The 19,165-nt window shown below is 39.7% G+C and overlaps 1 protein-coding gene across 2 annotated transcripts in view; it reads left to right on the forward strand.

Annotated features, from left to right (window-relative positions):
- The window catches only part of TTC29 (tetratricopeptide repeat domain 29), a 360,428-nt gene that overhangs the window by 108,717 nt on the left and 232,546 nt on the right, over positions 1-19,165 (forward strand). For both annotated transcript variants that reach the window (XM_019730723.2, XM_074338461.1), the window contains exon 4: positions 14,533-14,629. The gene's annotated coding sequence lies outside the window, so the exon portion shown is untranslated. The remainder of the gene's footprint in view (positions 1-14,532; positions 14,630-19,165) is intronic.

The following is a 19,165-nucleotide window of genomic DNA, read 5'->3' on the forward strand; positions in this document are numbered from 1 at the left end:
TGTTTTCTTTTAGTTCTATGGTACTGCTGTCTCCCAAATAAGCTGACAACATCTTCCTTTTAAGAACATATGAATACTGGTGGGGAAAACTGTGACTGAAGGACTACAATGTATTATAATGTCCCCACTACATTTGTGATGAATACATTCTAAGGTTTCAGATAGCTTCCTAAAGAAAGGTCAAGTATATGCTTCTTATTTATAGCAGAGGCATCTTTTCACAAATCAAAGAAAAGATAGGTTTTTCCATTTTGCTTTTAGAACACAGCGCTGGGTGAAGCACCCCTTTTAGCCTATCAAAGAGGAGTGATCACACGTTTAGAGTCTGAAGTTATGTGGATTCATATTTAATTATGTTGGTCAATTATTTTGCTATACTCACAGAAGGGAGAGGATAGTGACAGAGAAGAGAATTCCCAGGCCACATAAACGATTGCTCTCCCTCCTAGCCATCACTCCCATATTATCTACATATCCCTGTATCCTTTTTTTAAAAAAAATAAAACTTTCATCTGTGAAAAGAATAGCATTACAATATACTACAACAGAAGGAAGTTGCATTTGGCATTGAGCAATATGCTAGAGGTACTTGCAATTTAGAAATGCTTTTTTTTTTTCATCTCTGAAAGGAAAAAATTCTTGATCTCCTTATTTTTACAGTCAAAGCTCTTGACATGCTTTTACAACCTTGACACCAACGTGGATTGATTTCTTATACTTGGAAATGGGGGCTCTGCTTTTTTAAACTTTAGCTTCTTGAGGTTACTATTATTATTTTTCACAAAAAATGTGTCTATTATATCTGTATTTCATTCTAAGTGATGGCTAGGTATAATTGGGACAGTCAAGGTGAGCTTAAAAGCGGGCTTTGCAACATTTAATGAAGTGACCAATTCTCAATTCAATATGCTATTTTCTTGTGCAACAAAATAGAAACTTTATGAATGATAAATTTAGGTTTCTAAATCTATTCCTTTTATATTAATACTTCTGGCCCTAGGTGAGGGACAATTTATAAAAGTCGGAAATTATTTTCTTTTAAGGTTTTATATTTAATAAGATAGAGTAAATCCTGTTATAATTCTCCAAGTGAACCTCTGACTTCATATTTCTACATCAGAAAATTAGGCAGACAATGGTGAACTATCACTCATAAGAGTAGACTTCTTTATTTGACTGTACAATGAAAGAAATATACTTAAAATGATTTTTTCTTCCATGAGACCTGCTCTTAAAAAGTTCTCTCCCCAGCTCTCTCTATACCAGGCTGTGTGTATTTTGCAGACACGAAGCCGTCCATTCTCTCCTGCCTGTGTGCATGCTTTCATGCAGAGAGGCGCTGAAGGACTGGCCACAGTACTGATACCCAGCTACTCCCGTGCAGTCCCAGCCTGGCAGCAAAGCTCCCCAGAGCACAGACATGAGGTTAACGCTTTCATTATTTCAAAAGCAGTGTTTGCTTGCCTCTCCTGCATCCTCCTCCAGGAGGGCTGCTTTGCCTGGGAGACTTGCCTCGGGCTTGAAACACGGCAGCAGCAGTGATTCTGGGGGACCAAAACCCTTCTCCAAGAGAAGTTGCAGCCCAGGCTCCTCTGCTGTGATGTTGCATCTCAAGGGCATCTTGGACAGCTGTCATGGCCAGCTCATCTCCCGTCTTTTCTGACCTTTTCTGACCTCGTTTCATCCATAAGTAATGTCTGAAGTCTCATCCCCTGGACGATGCCCCCCGCTTCGTTAATGTGATGATTAGGGTTCTGCAGTCGACCAGTTGGCCAGATGAGCATGGAGCGCCGTCTCTCATAGACGCCTGACAGATGGCTGTGTCAATCGTTTTAAAGACACTGTGTGTGCCTGTTCCTTTTTAGACCCCTTTAAAGCTGCACCAGCCAAGGTCAGTGTGAGAGAGAAGGTCCAAACTGCAAGACTGATACAAAGCTCAAAAACTACTGAGAGGAAATAAGTCTGACAGGACACAATGCAGACTGGGGACGGGGGAGTATGTTTGGGGCATTGCCCTGGAAACTGGTCTCAGCAATACCCATTTACATTCATTCTAGTTCCTTTACCTTAAATCCAGGCTCCTATTCTCCCATCCAGCACTTAGACGTGATTAAGGAAAAGTCCCCATCAAACGGACACAACTAGATTTCAGTCCCCACTTGTGCCTCAGCAGGGTGTCTTTGTGCAGACCACAGCCTGCCCAACTGTCCCTGTCAGCCATGTTTACCTATTGCTTCTTTAGTAACATTGGCAGAGGCAAAGGACCACTTCTCTTGCAGCATCACCACCTCCAAAAACACAAGGCCTGGACAGTTACTTCCTGAAGCAAATCTGCCATTGGAACCACATAGACATGCTGGGTGTGTCATTTGGGATGTCAGCCAAGATATCAGTATCATAGGCCACTACCTAAATAATAAATACTTAGTCTTATTTATACAGAGGGATGGGCACTTAATTCCAAATAGCACAACAGGGTAGCTTTTTTTTATTATTTACAATAAACTGGTCACTTCCTCTCTCAAAATAAAAAAAAAAAATAATAATAATAATAAATTATGGTGATCTTTATAAGCTAGCAACTATATTAAATAAATGCAATGCTTTTTTAATAATCTGGGGTGGGGGGTCATGATTTGCCCTCCAGTTTTGCTATTCACTTTGATTCAGTCAGGAAAACATTACAAAGTGTGTTATCTTCAATGTCCCATTTAGGTGAGGTGAGGGGTAACACAGTGGTCAAGGGCATAGCTGCTGTCTGTGTTCACAAAACTCACCCTGTAAGAGGGAAGAATGACTTTCTTCCATGTATATTATTAGATCCTTATGAACGGACTTCCTTTTACCTGGGAAGAATCCTGGGATTCTCAGCAAGTCATCTCAGAACTTCCCACATTAGTTAAGATAGCAGATGGGTAGGGTCTGAGATGGCCACTACCTGAAATTTTCAGCTGAAGCTCCATCCTGTTCAATCTAAGTTCGTCAAAGTATCTCTTGAGTCCCACCTCTTTTCTTCATCTGATTATTGTCATCCCAGTCTGGAGAACTGCACACATCCTAAGGTTCTCCATGCACCAATCTCTTCTTGAGAGGCCAATGGCCCTTCTCAGCTATGACAGTTACCATAAAAAGGACATCAGGTCACGTTACCCCTTCCCTTTGCTGGCAGCTTCCATTTGGCTGCCTGTTTGTAGAGTAAATGCTAAATGCCTTAGTTTAGCATAGGAGGCCTTGTAGAGTCTGCTTAAACCCACTGCCCTAGCTTGATCACCTGTCATTTTGCCCCACGCGTTCTCCCCCAACCACACATACAGACTAAGCTCTGGCCACCTGGACTGCTCACCGTTCCTCAATGCTGCGGTTCATCCAATGACTCCAGGCCTCGACACATGCCTCCTGGTCCAGCTGGTAAGCTTATCTTCACCCAATAAAGATGCAGACTCCAGATGCAGTCTTGCCACATTTGGCCTGGAAGATGGTACTATTCCCTCCTAGGAGATCCCCCAGCACTTTTTCATTCCTTTAAAAGATGATATTATAGGTCTTCTGTTTATACGTTTCCTCTCTCTATGAGTTCCTTGAAGGAAGGGGTCATGTTTCACCCGTTCTTATATCCTAGGGACCTAGTAAAATACCTGGCCGGGTGTTAACAAATTTTCCTGAGTGAGAGAATGGCTGCAGGAAAGAGAAATCAACTGTGCCTGCTCCAAGGCCTGATGTCATCAGTATCCCTTGTATTCATTGTTTAAAAGAGCTCAATGATAGAGTCATTCCATGATGTTTCCAGAGTGAGTATGTGACCACCTCTGGCACATACCACATTCACTATCTAGAAGAAGCAGCTACTGATGCTTTCAAAGTAGCTATAAAAAGCAAAGTTCAGTATCCAACAGATATGCTACTTAAGCACAGAACCTCTGTCCCTGATTTCTCACAGCTCCCCCGTTACTAGCAGTTGGGTCAGGCCTCTCTCTATGGAGCCCCTGGCAGGCTTTATTTTTTCTGCTGTTATTTTCCTCTGGCTTCGAAAAAGTGCCGCCGTGCTGTTTGGGTGCTTGTTTCACTGTGATGCTAAGATGCTTTAGAACAATGTTATGATGCCTGGTCGCACCTACTACCACTGAGACAAGCCCAGAAGTTAAATTATGAAGCAAACGTAAGCTTTGAAGAAATTTTTATTTAATCTGTATTCCCCTGTTTCATCTGCACATCCATCCAGCGCAATCTGCATCATTATTAGCCACATCAACTTGCTAAAAAAAAAAAAAAAAAAGAAAAAGAGAGAGGGTAGAAAGTAAGACATCTGTGTTATAGCATTAATATATTCAAAGGTTTTTACTTTCATCTTGCAGGCATTAACAGTGTGTAAATGCAGTGTAAGTGCAACTTACAACAGCACTAAGTTAGCGGAAGGAAAAATGTACTTGGGAGCCTTAGTAAAAGAAGGGGGGCTTGCAGAACACGAAAGGGAAGGTATGTTTGTGTGGAGGGGACAGCCAGGTTGGGGATTATGTAAAAAGCAGAGTTTTACCTATAAATAGAGTATTTTGCCTATTGCTCTTCCATACCTTTATTTCTAATTGCTAGCACAATTTCTAAGGCACTGAGGCAACCCTCAAGCAGTGCGCTGGAGGTGTGTTTGTGCGGCTATGCCCTCTGGCTTGGCTGCCAGCCTATTCCCTTAGATCAGAGCCAGAAGGCAGACTGTTTTCGAATACCGATCACCTCACCCGGACCTAATCCTTTGAGTTCTCTTTGGCATCTATTCCTTCTGCCAGTTTCCTCCTCTGTTCCTCTCTTTTCTTCTGAAGTTGACAACAAAGACATCCTCAGGGCCCTCCTTGATGTAAGACCACTCTTGATGTTATTACAGTGTGGTTTTTTTTTTGTACCCTAAAGTTGTGCTACTTTTATATTCAGCTAGCACAATATTTGCACACCAGAAGATAAAGAACATGTGAATATGTTATACAGAGTGATAGTTTCTTTTTAATTTGTACTCCTCTGTGTTTTTTGATGTAAACCTTTTCCTTTCCCTGTCACTCATCTACATACCTGATCAAGAACCGGAAGGTCTCCCTTTACAGACGATGTTATTTCTATACCTTAAATTGGCCTGACCTGCCACTTTTAATTTTAAAAATACGGCTGTACGAGATATGGATGAATATGGAATTTCTATGAAGCACAAAACTTTTGAACGGTTCCTGTCCTCTGTGATAGTGAGTTTTAAAAGGGAAATCTCCAAAGAGCTAATTAGTAGACAAGTAGAGCTCAGCCTGAACAAAGCTGAAAAGATAGCAGATAACTAAAAGGACCTGGCCATAGCTGACAAAAATCAAAGCCCTGACAGAGAGCTGGCAGTAACCTTGGGCTGCTAACTGACAGGGACAATAAAAAAAAAACCCTCTGAACCTGGCAGAGAGTGACAGCCCCACTCTAGGCTCTCCGTAGAGTACAATATCTCCACCACAAGGAAGCAGTAATCTTTTCAGCGGGCAACACTGGAGGCTCAACTCCAAAAGATGTGACTGGCTCTGACCACCACCTCTCCAGTCATGGAGAGGCAGATTGATGACACCCAGGAGCTTTGGAAAGTTCCTTGAAAAGTTCAGGCCATTGTTTAACTTGAGAGTGAAAAGTCTTTTTTTCCAGAACAGTGGTAAGAGTGTGTGGCAGCCCAAGGTGGAGACAGAGCCAGGCCACTCAGGCAGATGAACAGGGAAAAAAAGCTGAGGGGAAAACCCTGTGCAAGCCAGGACCTCACGAGCCCAAGACCAACAAAGAAATGGTTGGAAATAAAAGCAATGGCACTGGCAAGAAACTTGAGGCATGCAAGGACAGGAGGAAAGTGGGAATCTAGGAAAAAAGTAACAGAAAACATAATCTGTAAGGAGGAGGATGGAGCAGAGAGCCGCATTTTAGAACCAGAAGGGAGAGAAAACACAAAAATAATGATCTTTAAAAATAAAACCCCTCTTTAATCCACTGAGAAGAGAAAAGTTCTGATAGGTATATATTAGGTTTAGGCACTAATGAGCCCTAGTCTAAAATCCCATGGATGCAGAGTTCATGAGAGGTAAGAAAGGGTGCTTCTGTTAACTAAGTGACCTTAAAGTTTCTCTGTGTTTACGAGATTCCATTATATATTTCTGGACATCCAAACAATTATATTTAGGAAAGAAGCCAAACCATAACAAAGTGCTACAACTACGATGAGGGTGAAACTTAAAAGCAAGCACGTAAAAAGCATTCTGCTTTGAAACCCAAATGCTAACAACATGCATTAGGTGGTTTTCATTCTCCCTAAATAAGGTCTCAGATTCAGACAAGTTCTTCTGGTTCTATATTTACTCCTCTCTGAGATACTGAAATCCAAACCCTTACTGGTGGAGCACTTGAAGACATGAGCAGTGATTGAGGACTCCAGGGATATTATCTCAGATGAAAATAAGCAGCAAGAAAAGGGGAAACCTTTAGAAAGATAAACCTGAGGGATTTTGTAAAAAGAAGTGCCTTTAAAATGAACCTTAGTTTTCTTGCTCAGACTCCAGTGTCTCTAATCATATACCTCAAAATTTATATCTACATAATTATCTTATTATGGTGAATATTATGATATTTACTATTTATCTTCAAAGTGCCATCGAATTCTCCTTTCACCACAATCCTAATTCTACAAAAACAAAACAAAACATTCACATTCACATTTGACAAGTTAAAAAGCTTGGGTCAGCTCAGAGTGAGTCTGATCTCATACGACTCTCTGATTCTGAGAAGGAATAAAGGTAATTAAGAAAAGTCCCCAAATCAAGCAAATATTTGAAGACTTGGAAAATCTGCCCCATATTAAACCTGGGCATAAAGGAATAATTTTTCTCTATTAATTTGATCTCTTCATATTCAACATCCATTTTGGAAAAGCAAATGTATGTCAGAACACTGTTGTTTTGTGTGTTTGTTTTTGTTTTTTAACTGTATCTGCTTATATTTAGAGCCAAGTTATGTAACCTAAAACAAGATTTTTTTTTTTTAAGCAAGCCACTTAGAAGCTATCATGAAGCACAGCCAGTAAATATTTTGGTCTTGGTTCTCCTGAATTCAGATCTATGGGAAAAACTAAAGGTTTTCTATTTCGTATTTAAAGATGATGCCACTAACGCACTCACAGTAGAACATGTTATGAGTTATTTTCTCGAGGAATGGAAATAGATTTTTGGTGAGCCATTTGTAAGGCTCACATCTTCATCCAAGAACATTAACACTATTGGCAGGGCCTGCCCAGGATTCAGAATAACAGAGAGAATCTGGAAGGGTCTTGGTCCCTTATATAGATGAAGTTCTCAAGTCCCAGAAAAGTTGGGAAACTCAGTCCCCAGGATGAAACTGCACAGTGACCAAGCCGGAAGTAGAGCTCAGGCCTGACTCTTTCCACCAACCCTTTCACTATTAAGAGGCATATGAACCATCCTGGTTTACACCTACCTAGCTTATTGACCTGTTTTGGTATAAATCAATTACTCGCTTGAGTCTAGATTGAAAAAAAAAAGACAAAACTGTCCAGCTGTGAAGGCCCTGGTGATTATCTCAGATAATAATCTTACTGCGGAAATCCCCCTCCTCCCTTTCTCTCCTAAAAGCATCCTCTCTTGTTATCTCTTAGTCTGTTTGGGCTGCTGTCCCAAAATACCATACTGGGTGGCTTAAAGAGCAGCCCTTTGTTTCTCACAGTTCTGGGGGCTGGAAGTTCTCAAGATCAGATTGCCATCATGGTTGGATTCTTAGTGAGGATCCTCTTCCTGGTTGCCTTTTCTCTGCGTCCTCATAAGATGGGCAGAGAGCAAGTAAGCTCTCTGGTCTCTGCTTTGAAGGGCACTAATCCCATCAGGAGGGCTCCACCCTCACCGCCTCATCTAAACCTAATTACTTCCCAGCTCCATTCTCATCACAATGAGGAGGACCGCTTTCACATGAATTTCAGGGAGGATACACATGTTCAGTCTATAACACTTGCCATCATTTGCAGTTCTCTCTTGCATTCACCTTCATCAGACATATCAAATTGAAAAAACATACAAAAACAAAGTTGGTTATTGGTTTTTCCCTTCTAGCATCTACAGTGGTAACTGGCATATAGATACAATGATATCTGGCATACAGTAGCTGTTCAATAATTTTTTTTTGAATAAGTAGATGAACCAATTCTCAGTTCTTAGTTGAAAATCAGACGGTGGCTCTCCTGATTACTAAAAATAACTCCCCATATAAATCTTAATTAGAACGCATGAAGATGACCCTGACAGGCTAACTGCTTCCAATTTGTACTAGTGTTTATGTCCTCCTAAACGTCCCACCTATACTTTACTGATAAAAATTCTTCCTGAGTTTGGTTAATTAATCCCTCCCTTCATCCTTCCCTCACTCTTTCCCTCGTTTTTTCTTTTCTTTTTTTTTTTGAGTCTCAATATATATTTTGAAAGTAAGAAAAAATGATGTTTGAGATTTTTTAAATACATTTTGTAAATATGATTTTCTTTGCTTTTTTAAAAAAGATTTGCTCAAAATCTTTTTTTTGAAGTTTATATACTTCAGTGGAGACTATGTTTTACCCATCATTAAAGTACATTTGGAGAATCCATGTAAGCTGAAATTTCCTATGGTCACTTAAGATTGGACTAAGTATTCTTGATGGGAAATTTTCTTTGTATCTATATTTTTTATATTGAAACTGCCTACATTTCTACAAGTGAAATAAGTCACAGAAAGTTATCTGTAAAGTTGATGTTTATAAGACTAGGATCTAAGGTTGTTGAGTAAATTTTGCTAGCTATCCTTTAAAAAATTATTTTTTTCATGATGAATGGTATGGTTATTTCTAGATATAGAAAAAAATGTAGAGAATCCTTTATGATTATTTCTTATTTAATTTTATATGGTTTGGCATTATGAAACAGAATAAATAGAATTCTTGACTATAAAGTGAATCTACTAAAAATTAACATAAAAAAAACTAGTTGAATTCAGTCAAACAGTTATGCTGAGACCAAGTAGCTGACTTCAATCAAATGTTATTGATAAAACAATTATTTTCTAATATTTTCTCCCCAAATAAAATTGGCCAAATTACTTCTTATGTACCAGCTCAGCCTGCGTGAATGCTACCGAAATAGAATAAAAGACAATGTACATAAAAGTGATGTAGAAAAACGTGTCTACCAAAGTCATGAAAGACGAAAATTTTAAATATTTTCCTTTTGTAAAAAAATAATATTTTTAAAACATTTGTGAATACGATGGCTTTGGAGCATTTTTAATAAATGACATTAAGGAGTCAGTCACTTCTTTTTTCTTTCTGATCTCTGTGGAGAGGAGGAGTGAGCAGAGGAGATAGAGATAGAGCAAGAAAGAGAAATGTTATCTGTTCAGTCCAAAGACGCTAAAAAATATTCCCATCGTCAGGATTTCTTGAAGTAATTTAAATGAGGAATTCTCTTGCTATAGTTGGAAACGTTCGGTGTGTGTGTTTCTTGACCCTTGTTGTATAGGCACACCTGCTCAGTACATGGTTCCTTATTTAACTTGAACATAACAATATTTTTGGTTATTTCTTCCTGTTTTCCAACTTTATCTCTCAACAATATGCAGTACATGAATTGTATCTCCCCTTTTTTTTGCCATTGTTACAATTTTGTTAATAATTATTATCAATGATTTATAAAGTATCCTATAGAATACACTAAAATATATGCCCCCAGAACAATAATAAAAATATTTAATAACCAGTAGGATACAAGCATTAACCAAAGTGAATGCCAGCCTGCTACATAAAGAAGAAGCAATGCCAGCCATAAACAATTGTGTTAGCCAGTCTGGTTGTATTCCAATTGAATATCAGCCCTGTCTACACAAACTCCCAAAAGTGGACCCAGTAAGGAAAACATAATGTGTGTCAACAATAAACGTGTATTGAACTCTGTTTAATAAACTCTGTTAATGTACTTGTATGTATATGTACACCCACACCGCATACAAATATGTATGTATGGCAGGTAGATAACCTCTCACTTCCAAAACAGCCCTTCACAGTACCTCACTCCTAAACACATTGCTTCAATGTCGTAAATGGCATTTGGAATAGTCCACAAAAACTGACTTCACAGAAATATTACACACTGGCAGTCAAAATTTGAATATATCCCCTAACCAAATTTTACCTTTATAATTTGATAATGGATAATTTTGCTCATGACACAGCTTTTATTGCCCTTTATCATCTAACATTATATATTAAATTTCTACTTCTCTTTTTAGCTGGGTGGGATTAAGAATAAAATTTATATACTTGAGGAGTTGTAGTAATAGCTCTTTATCTAACTCACTGTGACTTCACAGGTTTCCCTTTCCTCTGTTATCTATTTGTAAAACTATTCCAATTGGAGATGAGAAGTAACATTTCCATCGTAAAGTGCTTCATATAAATGCTTGTTGATAATTGTACAATTTTACAGATGACAAAAGTAGGGAGTAAGTGTATTAGCAAAGTTTTAAAGTTAGGGTTAAATCCAAGATTTCCTGATTCTCAGTTTATCAATGAGACCCATCCCGATGATTCAATTGCTTCATCAGTCCTTTGAAGATACTGAGGGCAAATGTGCTGTTTCCTTTTTTCATAAATAGTCTATTTATTTTCATAAAGAGAATAATATTTAATATTATTTTTTTAATTTTAATATTTAAAAATTTTTAAATAATTTTCCAATATAATAGACTAATGCCTTTTAATGGAATGACTTCCAAGTTAACTAACTGAAGATGAGCATGTCATGCCTTTCTCTAGGTAATTCTTTTCTATATTTATCATCAAATCAAATGATGCATATCTCATAGATTTGGTTCAGTAATGCTCACAATAAACACCAACAATGGGTACACTCAGCACTGGGTTGAAAGCATTGTGACAGCCAGCAGCTGTCCTATGTAAGGGGCTAATTATACATGATGAGTGTCTAATTTGAGCACAACACAAAGCTCATTTCATCTAAACAGCAAAGAAATTGATGTGGCACAATGTATCTCTTATGAATTGTCTGATTGACTTTACTACGTTTAAAGATGAGGAGTGAATGGCACCTTCTACTCTTGGCTCAGGAACCAGGGAGAAAAGGGTTAATTTTCCAGTGAGAAGGACATATGACTTGTGCATCTTGCTGAATGGTACTGAATACCTTCCTATTAAAATGGGAATTTCGTCGTTCAGTATTGAGGTGCTGTGCATTTTAATTGAAGGCCAACTGTGCCTTTCCTCAATACAACTACAAAAAATAAAATACTGAGTAGTGGTGTAAATATGTTGACAAATTCAGAAAATCAACTGCAAACTTCTCCTTTAAAAACGTGTCTCATATGTATGCAATCTCACGGTTAAAGTATATCTGATAAAATAATTTTTGTATCTGTTTTACATCAACTGCATTTTATTTTTCTTTTTACCTATTGACCCCCTTCACCCGTTTATTCCACGTTCCACCCCCCTACCTCTGGCAACCACCAATGTGCTCTCTGTAGCTATGAGCATGTTTATTTTCTTCTTCTTTTTAGATTCCATGTATAAGAGAGATCATAAGGTCTTTTTGTCTTTCTCTGTCTGTCTTATTTCACTTAGCATGATGCCTTTGAAGTCTGACCATGTTGTCGCAAATGGCAAGATTTCGTTCTTTTTTGTGGCTGACTAATATGCCATTTGGATGGAATCCTTAGGGTTTTCTATATGTAATATCATGTCATCTGTAAATTGTGAAAATTTTAATTCTTCCTTTCAAGTGTGGCTGCATTTTATTTCTTTTTCTTTCCTAAGTTCTCTGCCTAAGACTTCTAACGCTATGTTGAATAGAAGTGGCAAGAGTGGCATCTTAGTCTTATTTCTGATCTTAGAGGAAAGGCTTTCAGCTTTTCACCAGTGAGTTACCTGTGGGCTTGTCATATATGGCCTTTATTATGTTATGTTCCCTTTATACCCACTTCATTGAGAACTTTTATCACAAATAGATGTTAAATTTTGTCAAATGCTTTTCCTTGTGCCCCAGTCGTTGTGGCTGCTGCCTAGGGGATGCCTTCTGACTGCCTGGCCCTGGAGGCCAGAGGAGCTTGTGTTTCTGGTCTCATGGGACTGTAATAATTGGTGTCACAAAAAAAAAAATTATACCCCTATTGAGCACCCCAATTTTTGCAGCTGCTGCCAGGTGACACCTCTACATTGCATGGCTCTGGTGGCCAGTGAGGCTTACATTAGTAGGTCTCACAGGACTGTAACCAACAGGGAAAGAGTTTTTAAACAGCTACCACTCCCAGGGCACAGCAAGAGGCAGCGATCAAGGATGGGAGCTTCGCCATTTTGTGAAGGAGGCCCATTAGTTAACCATCATGGATGTGGCCTGAGGGGCAGGCTTCTAATTAAACACACATCTAGGGGCTGACTGTAATCCTTTCCAGAGACCTCCAAGGGTGGGCGCTCTCTTCACGCTCTCCCTCTGCCATGCTTCAGAGCTCCAGTGTCTCCTGGAAGGGAGCTTTACACATGACTGGTGACCTGGTTTTTACATCTTGTGCCCCAGTTTTGCAGCTGCTGCCTGGGGGGAGCGCCTTGATCACCTCACTCTGGTGGCCAACAGGGCCTGCGTCCCTGGGTCCCATGGGACTGTGGATCAGAGAGAGAGAGAGAGAGAGAGAGAGAGAGAGAGAGAGAGAGAGAGTTCTTGGCAGGCTGCCACCCTTGGTGCACTGTACAGACAGCAAACTGAGACACACACCCCAGCCTCTCTGTGAAGGAGGCCTCTTGGTTTGTCCCAGAACTTTGGTCTGAAGGACCGGATTCAGGTTCAGCACACATCTGGTGACCTCCGGAGCCGTTCTCAGGGAGCGTGAGCTCTGGACGCCATCTTGGTGCTCTCCCTCTGCCTTGCTCCCTACAATTGTATGCTCTATGGTAACAGAGCATTTCCCTCTAGCTTATTCCAGCCAAAATGCCTATCCTAATTCCCGGCACATAGTTGGCAATCAGAAGACTATGTTTTGGATGAAAGAATGAATGGGTAGAAATAGACCTATTATAGTGATCCAATTCCTTTGAGCTCTAATGATGTCATGTCTAGGGAAATGGATGTATAGTTTCTTATGATTTCCATTTTTCTAATTTTTTTGGTCTCCTACAGGGGATATAGCAAAATATATGACACATTGTGAGGTGAGGCAATTAGAGGTTTGAATCACCCAGACTGATGTACTGTCATCAGGTAAATGATAAAACCACTTAAAGGGAAGAACTTTGAAACAGATAGATTTAGGCTTGTATCCCACAATACTTAAACTCTGAACTCAGGTTTCTTGTTGTAAAACACTCACCTTGTTTTATTACATGAGAAGATGAATGTAAACTCTCTAGCATTACATGCAACAAAATAAAGTAGGCCTGGATTACATTTGAGTTCCTTCCCTTTCCTTTATAGCTACGTATGAACGTTTTTTTATATTCATACTGAGTATTTGAAGGAAAGAATTCTTAAGAAAGCATTAAAATATTAACCTTCTCTTTTAACTTCTCTGTAACCTGTGAATTATGCATCATTCTGCTGTTTTCACTTACAGCTTTGGACGACCTATCGTCTGCTTATTTGATCTAGTCTCTTCACAAAACATATAAACTGGCTTTTTCCTTAGATTATTATTTCAAATTAAGCATAGATATATAGACAGAGATTTATAGCAAGAACAGAAATGGTTACTTAAAGGAAATCAACATCACGCTCAATGGGCCGTATTAAACCCACATTCTATCCACCTGAGCTGCACTCTCCTCCTGACAGGGTAATTGAAGGGGCGAGTACTAAGGCTGAAGGGTGAAGTGATTGCACAGATGGTGGGAGAGTGGAAGACAGGTGTTTAAATAGACACCACCTTCCCACTAGGTCTGTCCAACTCAATAGTCCTCAATAATTCTCCCCAAGTTCATTTGTATTCATATTCATTCAGCAGATGACCACTGAGTAAGCAAATACAAATAACTGTAGATTATGTTTAAATATTAAACATAACATTGACCTGGGCTAATCCAGCCAGTGGAAAGATAATTGTGTATGTGTCCTTTTGGGATGAGAGGCTCTAAGTGTTTAATGCCATCAGTGGGCATGACTTCTGAAAGCTACAAGCAGGTTTGGCTGCCAGAAAAACAAAAAATGAAATCCTGATCATTTTATCTTATCACTTATGCTAGAGTTAACAGCCATTTTCTTCTCTAGTCCCTGTCACCACCGGAAAGGAACAGTCACATGTAGTAGGTCAGCTTATGTCAGTATCTTTAAAACAATATTTGGGCATATAGGAAGACAATTGGAAGCTGCATTAGATTGACTCTGGGCCTGATGGCAACTCCTCTAACCTAACCCGCAACATTTAGTCAAAAGGTTTTGAGTCAGTCATCCTGGGATGTTCAAAACCAGTCATTACACTAAGTACAGATTTTGGACACTGTCGTTTCAGAGTAAAGCATGAGGGACTGGTGAGGAATCTGCAGAAGACTGCAACTGTACATCAGGAGAGGATATTATGAGACTTGCTATGAAGAAAGCAATGTCAAGTAAGTAAAGAACCAAAGATATTGTCTCCTTCATTGTATACAAAATGCTAGTAATGCCCCTCTTTTCTCCAACTACATTCTGCCCTTCAGCTAGATTCCATCTTAACTAAATAGGATTGCAAATCCTCTTACAGCTGCTGAAAAGGTTCCCAAAACTGTGCATCACTTTGATTTCATGGGGGACAATTGCAGGCGTTGTATATATGGAGCACTCAGGGGCTTGCTGGCTCTGACTACCACCTGGCTGTAATGCTGAGCACATTCAGAACACAAGACAAGGTGGGGGGAGCCAAAGGGATTCGCTCCTCTCTCTCTCTCTGCAAATAGATGTGGAGAAATCATTGTATGCGTTGTATGTGCTCTACCTGAGGCAGACTCCTTGGGACTGAAAAACAAATCTACGATGTTGGAAATGTAAATTTCATGTACTCCTCAACCTCATCTATTGAGCACTTGTCATATGACGAGAACCATGGCAGGCACTGGGGGAAGAGTGATGGGTAAGATAGACCGGGCCTGTGTTTTCATAAGACTTACAGTCAGCTGGGGGTCACAAACTGCAAACAAAAATGATGCAAATAAGTATTAAAATAATTATTACAAATTATATGAATTGATGTATAGAGAAGTAAAATAAGCAATGAGCACAGCAGCAGTGACCTGGTCTAGGCGTGGAGCTCAAGCAAAGCTCCTTGAGGAAAGCAGTATTTACACTGAGACAGGAAATGTGAGTACTATTTATCCAGATGAACAAGGGGGAAGTGTTCCAGTCTTAGGACAGAACAGACATGGAGGTCGTAGGACAGGAAAGAGAATGGCACATCTGAGGAGAAAAGTGAAGATCAGCCGAGCTGAGTATAAAGATGAGATACATGGGTGAGGTTGTACAAGTACCTGTGGGACCTTAGGTTCGTCCCTTGTGCTGTGGGAGGCCACTGGAGAATTTACATAGAAGCTGAGGGGCAATGTTTTTAAAAGTTCAGTTTGGATGTGTTGTGTGGATTACTAGAAAGATCCAAGGTGGGAGTGGGGAAAGGAGCTAAGAGGCTATCATAATATTTCAAGTGAGAGATGATGGGGACGTGAACTAGGGTGGCAGTGGGAATGGAAAGAGAAGCATGTTTACATGGGAATTGGCTTTTCTGCAAACTCCACCGAGGCCATATCCTTTTTCTCAGCTACTTAGGCCAAAGCATTTAAATTGCATCTTACTTTCTGGGAAAGAATCGCTTCTCTTTCTGTAAATAGGCACAACAATACTTATATTGTCAAGAACAGTGCTTAGGACGTCCAGGCACTGCCAGAAATTTTCCAACAGTGTAAGGTTAATTCATGTATGCATAATAATGGATTATAAATGAAGTGAGATCACTTCTACCCCTTGATAAGGGGCCCTCTGTACCTGATACATTGAGAATAATCAGTTGCATGTAATGAACAAAATTATAGCTTCAACTAAAATTAGATGAAACATTGAGATGTATCGTAAACCACCAGAATTACAAACAAACAATGCGCATTTCATTTAGACCACCAAGCCTTCCTTACCTACATATTTGACAATGGTTACTCCATGTCTTATCCCATTTGTATCCTCTCTCTCTATCTTAACCCACTCTTCCTTCTCAGCTGTCTCACTTGTCTGGTGGAATCCCCGCATTTCACCACCTTCCTTTGTGCTAATTCCTCTGCTCTCTGCTTTTCCCTTGCATTTCCTCTCCTGTTCCTGTCTGCTCAGTAGCACTCTTTTTTGCTCTCCCATTTCCCTTTGACCTGTTCTTTCTCTTCTGCTGCACACTGCACGGATTTCTTGTCCTCTCCTCCTTTTATTTGCTCTTCCTTCTATTTTATCCTCACTCGTGATTTCTCTGAGGAAACTCTGCTACTCTTCATAGGAGAGAGGGAAGTTAAATCCGAAACTTACCCAGTCCAGAATAAAACCTCTAATGAAGTCAGAAAAAGCTGATTGAGTAGACCAAAGAGCAAGCACTAGCCTTACTTCTGGGAAACAAAACCATGTGCTATATCAAGGGATTTCCGCAAAGCTCTATCAGCACCAATTTTTTTTTTTTCCTCAAGAGGTCAGCTTTGATGCCTGAGTTCTACCATTAGAGCTATTACTTTGGACGAAGGCATTCTTTCTCAGATAGAGGGTAAAAATTAGCACATTTTTGGTACGATATCATCACACATGCAGCAAATTGTGAAGTAACCACACCATCACACAAGATCAGGGTTTCTAGAATTTTAGAATTGTGAGGGACATTAGAAAAATTTGAATAGCGTGTTAGTTTGCGAGAATAATTTGGTGTCGCCTACCAGTAGGGAAGCCTAAAAATAAGGATAGGTTCATTTTTGTGGTCTGGAGAGGGAAGGACAACTTGAAAGGAACGGAGAATGATTTGACTATCCATGAGGCCCCTGGGAAGAAGATGTCAGGAAAGAAGGCCGTCAGCATGAGGTACAGCAGAGAACACCGGTTGTGCCCTCTTTTTGTCTGAACATATAGGGCTGCCGGACCAGAAGTATGCAGCTTTCACAGCAGAGGCCATGTTCACCCACTTGTAACTTTTAGCCGCCCAAATCCCCAAAGCCACAGAAAAGCAAATATGAAGAGTTGAAGGCATGTATTCATTCACTCATTCGCCAAATAATTACAAAGTCTTTCCCCTGAGCTAAGCACTGTTCACAACAATGGAAGTACAGAACCAGGATTGAACAACGCAAAGTCTCCGTCCTTAAGGAATGACATTCCAGTAGGAGTCAGATAATAAACCTGCAAACAAATAAATGTACTAGTAGTACTGCTATTGCTATTATTACTACTCTACTATTTATAATGATAATTAACACTTATGTAATGCTTACAATTAGCCAAACATTGTTTTTGTTCTCTTACTCATATTAACTCCCTTAATGCACACGAGTCTCTTTTAAGGTGGGGACTGTCAATTCCCATTTTACACATGAGGTAGAAATAGGTTAAGTGCCCTGTTTGAGGTCACATGGCCTTAAGTGGAAGAGTTATGTATTGTCAGTGATAAACATTATGAAGGAAAATAAAAGTGACACATGACATACAAAGATTTAGCTGATGGAGGTCACATAATGAGAGAGTAACAACATGGCCTTTGGAATCTGAGCTCTTGGATCAATGAGCTAAAAATGAGCTCTGTGACTTTCAGTAAATTATATCGTTTATTTTAGGCCTCAGATTTCTCATCTGTTAAATGGGGATCATAAAACCTAGCTAGAGGGGTTTCTGTAAGTGTAAAATAAGATTCAGTTACATAGTGATCGTAAAGGACTTAGCACAGGCGTGGCACACAATATGTACATCAAAATGAGCAGAGCTTGAAGCTCCACAACAGCAAAAACAGAGAGAGGAGCAAACAAATTGCTTGAGGCTGAAGATTTCTAGGACAGGCCATAACTGTGTTTCCTTAAGGATTTACTAATGCGGAGGACTGAGAAGGAATGTAGGTGATTCAGATCTTTCCAAGGAAATGGACTCTTTCAAGAAATGATCGTTTTTGGCAGATGTGTGAAGGTAGAGGCTCCCAGAGGAGCTCAGCCTGGCTAGCAGGAGAGAGCAGCAGTGAGAGAGGCTACGCTCCAGGGTTTTGCGGGACTTGCCGTACCACAAAGGGAGCCCTGAAGTTGGAAGGATCACACAGTCCCCTTTGGTCACAGAACACAGGCTGAATGGAAAAGGGCTGGGCCAGCCTGGAGCCTTGTTACTGAAAGACATCTCACCTGGCAATGTACAAGGGGCCCCCGTACAGATCTAAGAGGAAAGCACTTGGCCTGAAGCAGTGACGTCTATTTTCATTAGTCTTATGCAATCTCATAACCCTCCCTTTTGTTTTTCCCTGACTTAGTCTGTTCCACAGGAACCTGGATGATATTTCCCATTATTCTATATAAAAAAAAATTGGTTGAGTTGTTCCTAGTATGTTCCTCAGTTTCTTTCCCCTTCCTGTATTCATGGTCTTTGCTTATCAAATAGTTCTGCTTTGTTGTTACTAATCAAGATATGGCCAAGTTAATTTAAAGGGTATGTCTCTCAAAGACGTTATTTTTAGTTGGTTCTTTGGTATGCTGAAAAGATGTAGGGCTTGTGATCTCAGAGTGATTTTAAAGTCAATCAGAAAGACTTTAGAAGCTGTGACCTTTGCCCAAGTTCAAAGTAAGAAATGTTTGGTACCAGTGTTAGAATGTACGTTGGCATTGTAGTTAATACTCATGGTCTGGGAGTGAAGATGAATGGATTTTTTGCTGGATTTTGCCAATACTATCTTCTAACATTTTTGGAAATCCATTTAGCTTGCTTATGTCATCTTTTTTTTTTTTCAAATGATGAAGAGGAATAATAAGGATCCATAAGATTAGTGTATTAGACCATATAGTACGCCTTCAACAGGATTTGTCTGTAACTTGTAATGGGAGATTCAATCAAGAGAGAGGAATTTAGTGCAATAACTTAATGGAGACAGGAGGCAGGGAGAGTATAATGTAAACCTTGTTGTATTAGAA

Source organism: Rhinolophus sinicus, linkage group LG07, assembly GCF_036562045.2.
Source record: "Rhinolophus sinicus isolate RSC01 linkage group LG07, ASM3656204v1, whole genome shotgun sequence".
Taxonomy (NCBI): domain Eukaryota; kingdom Metazoa; phylum Chordata; class Mammalia; order Chiroptera; family Rhinolophidae; genus Rhinolophus; species Rhinolophus sinicus.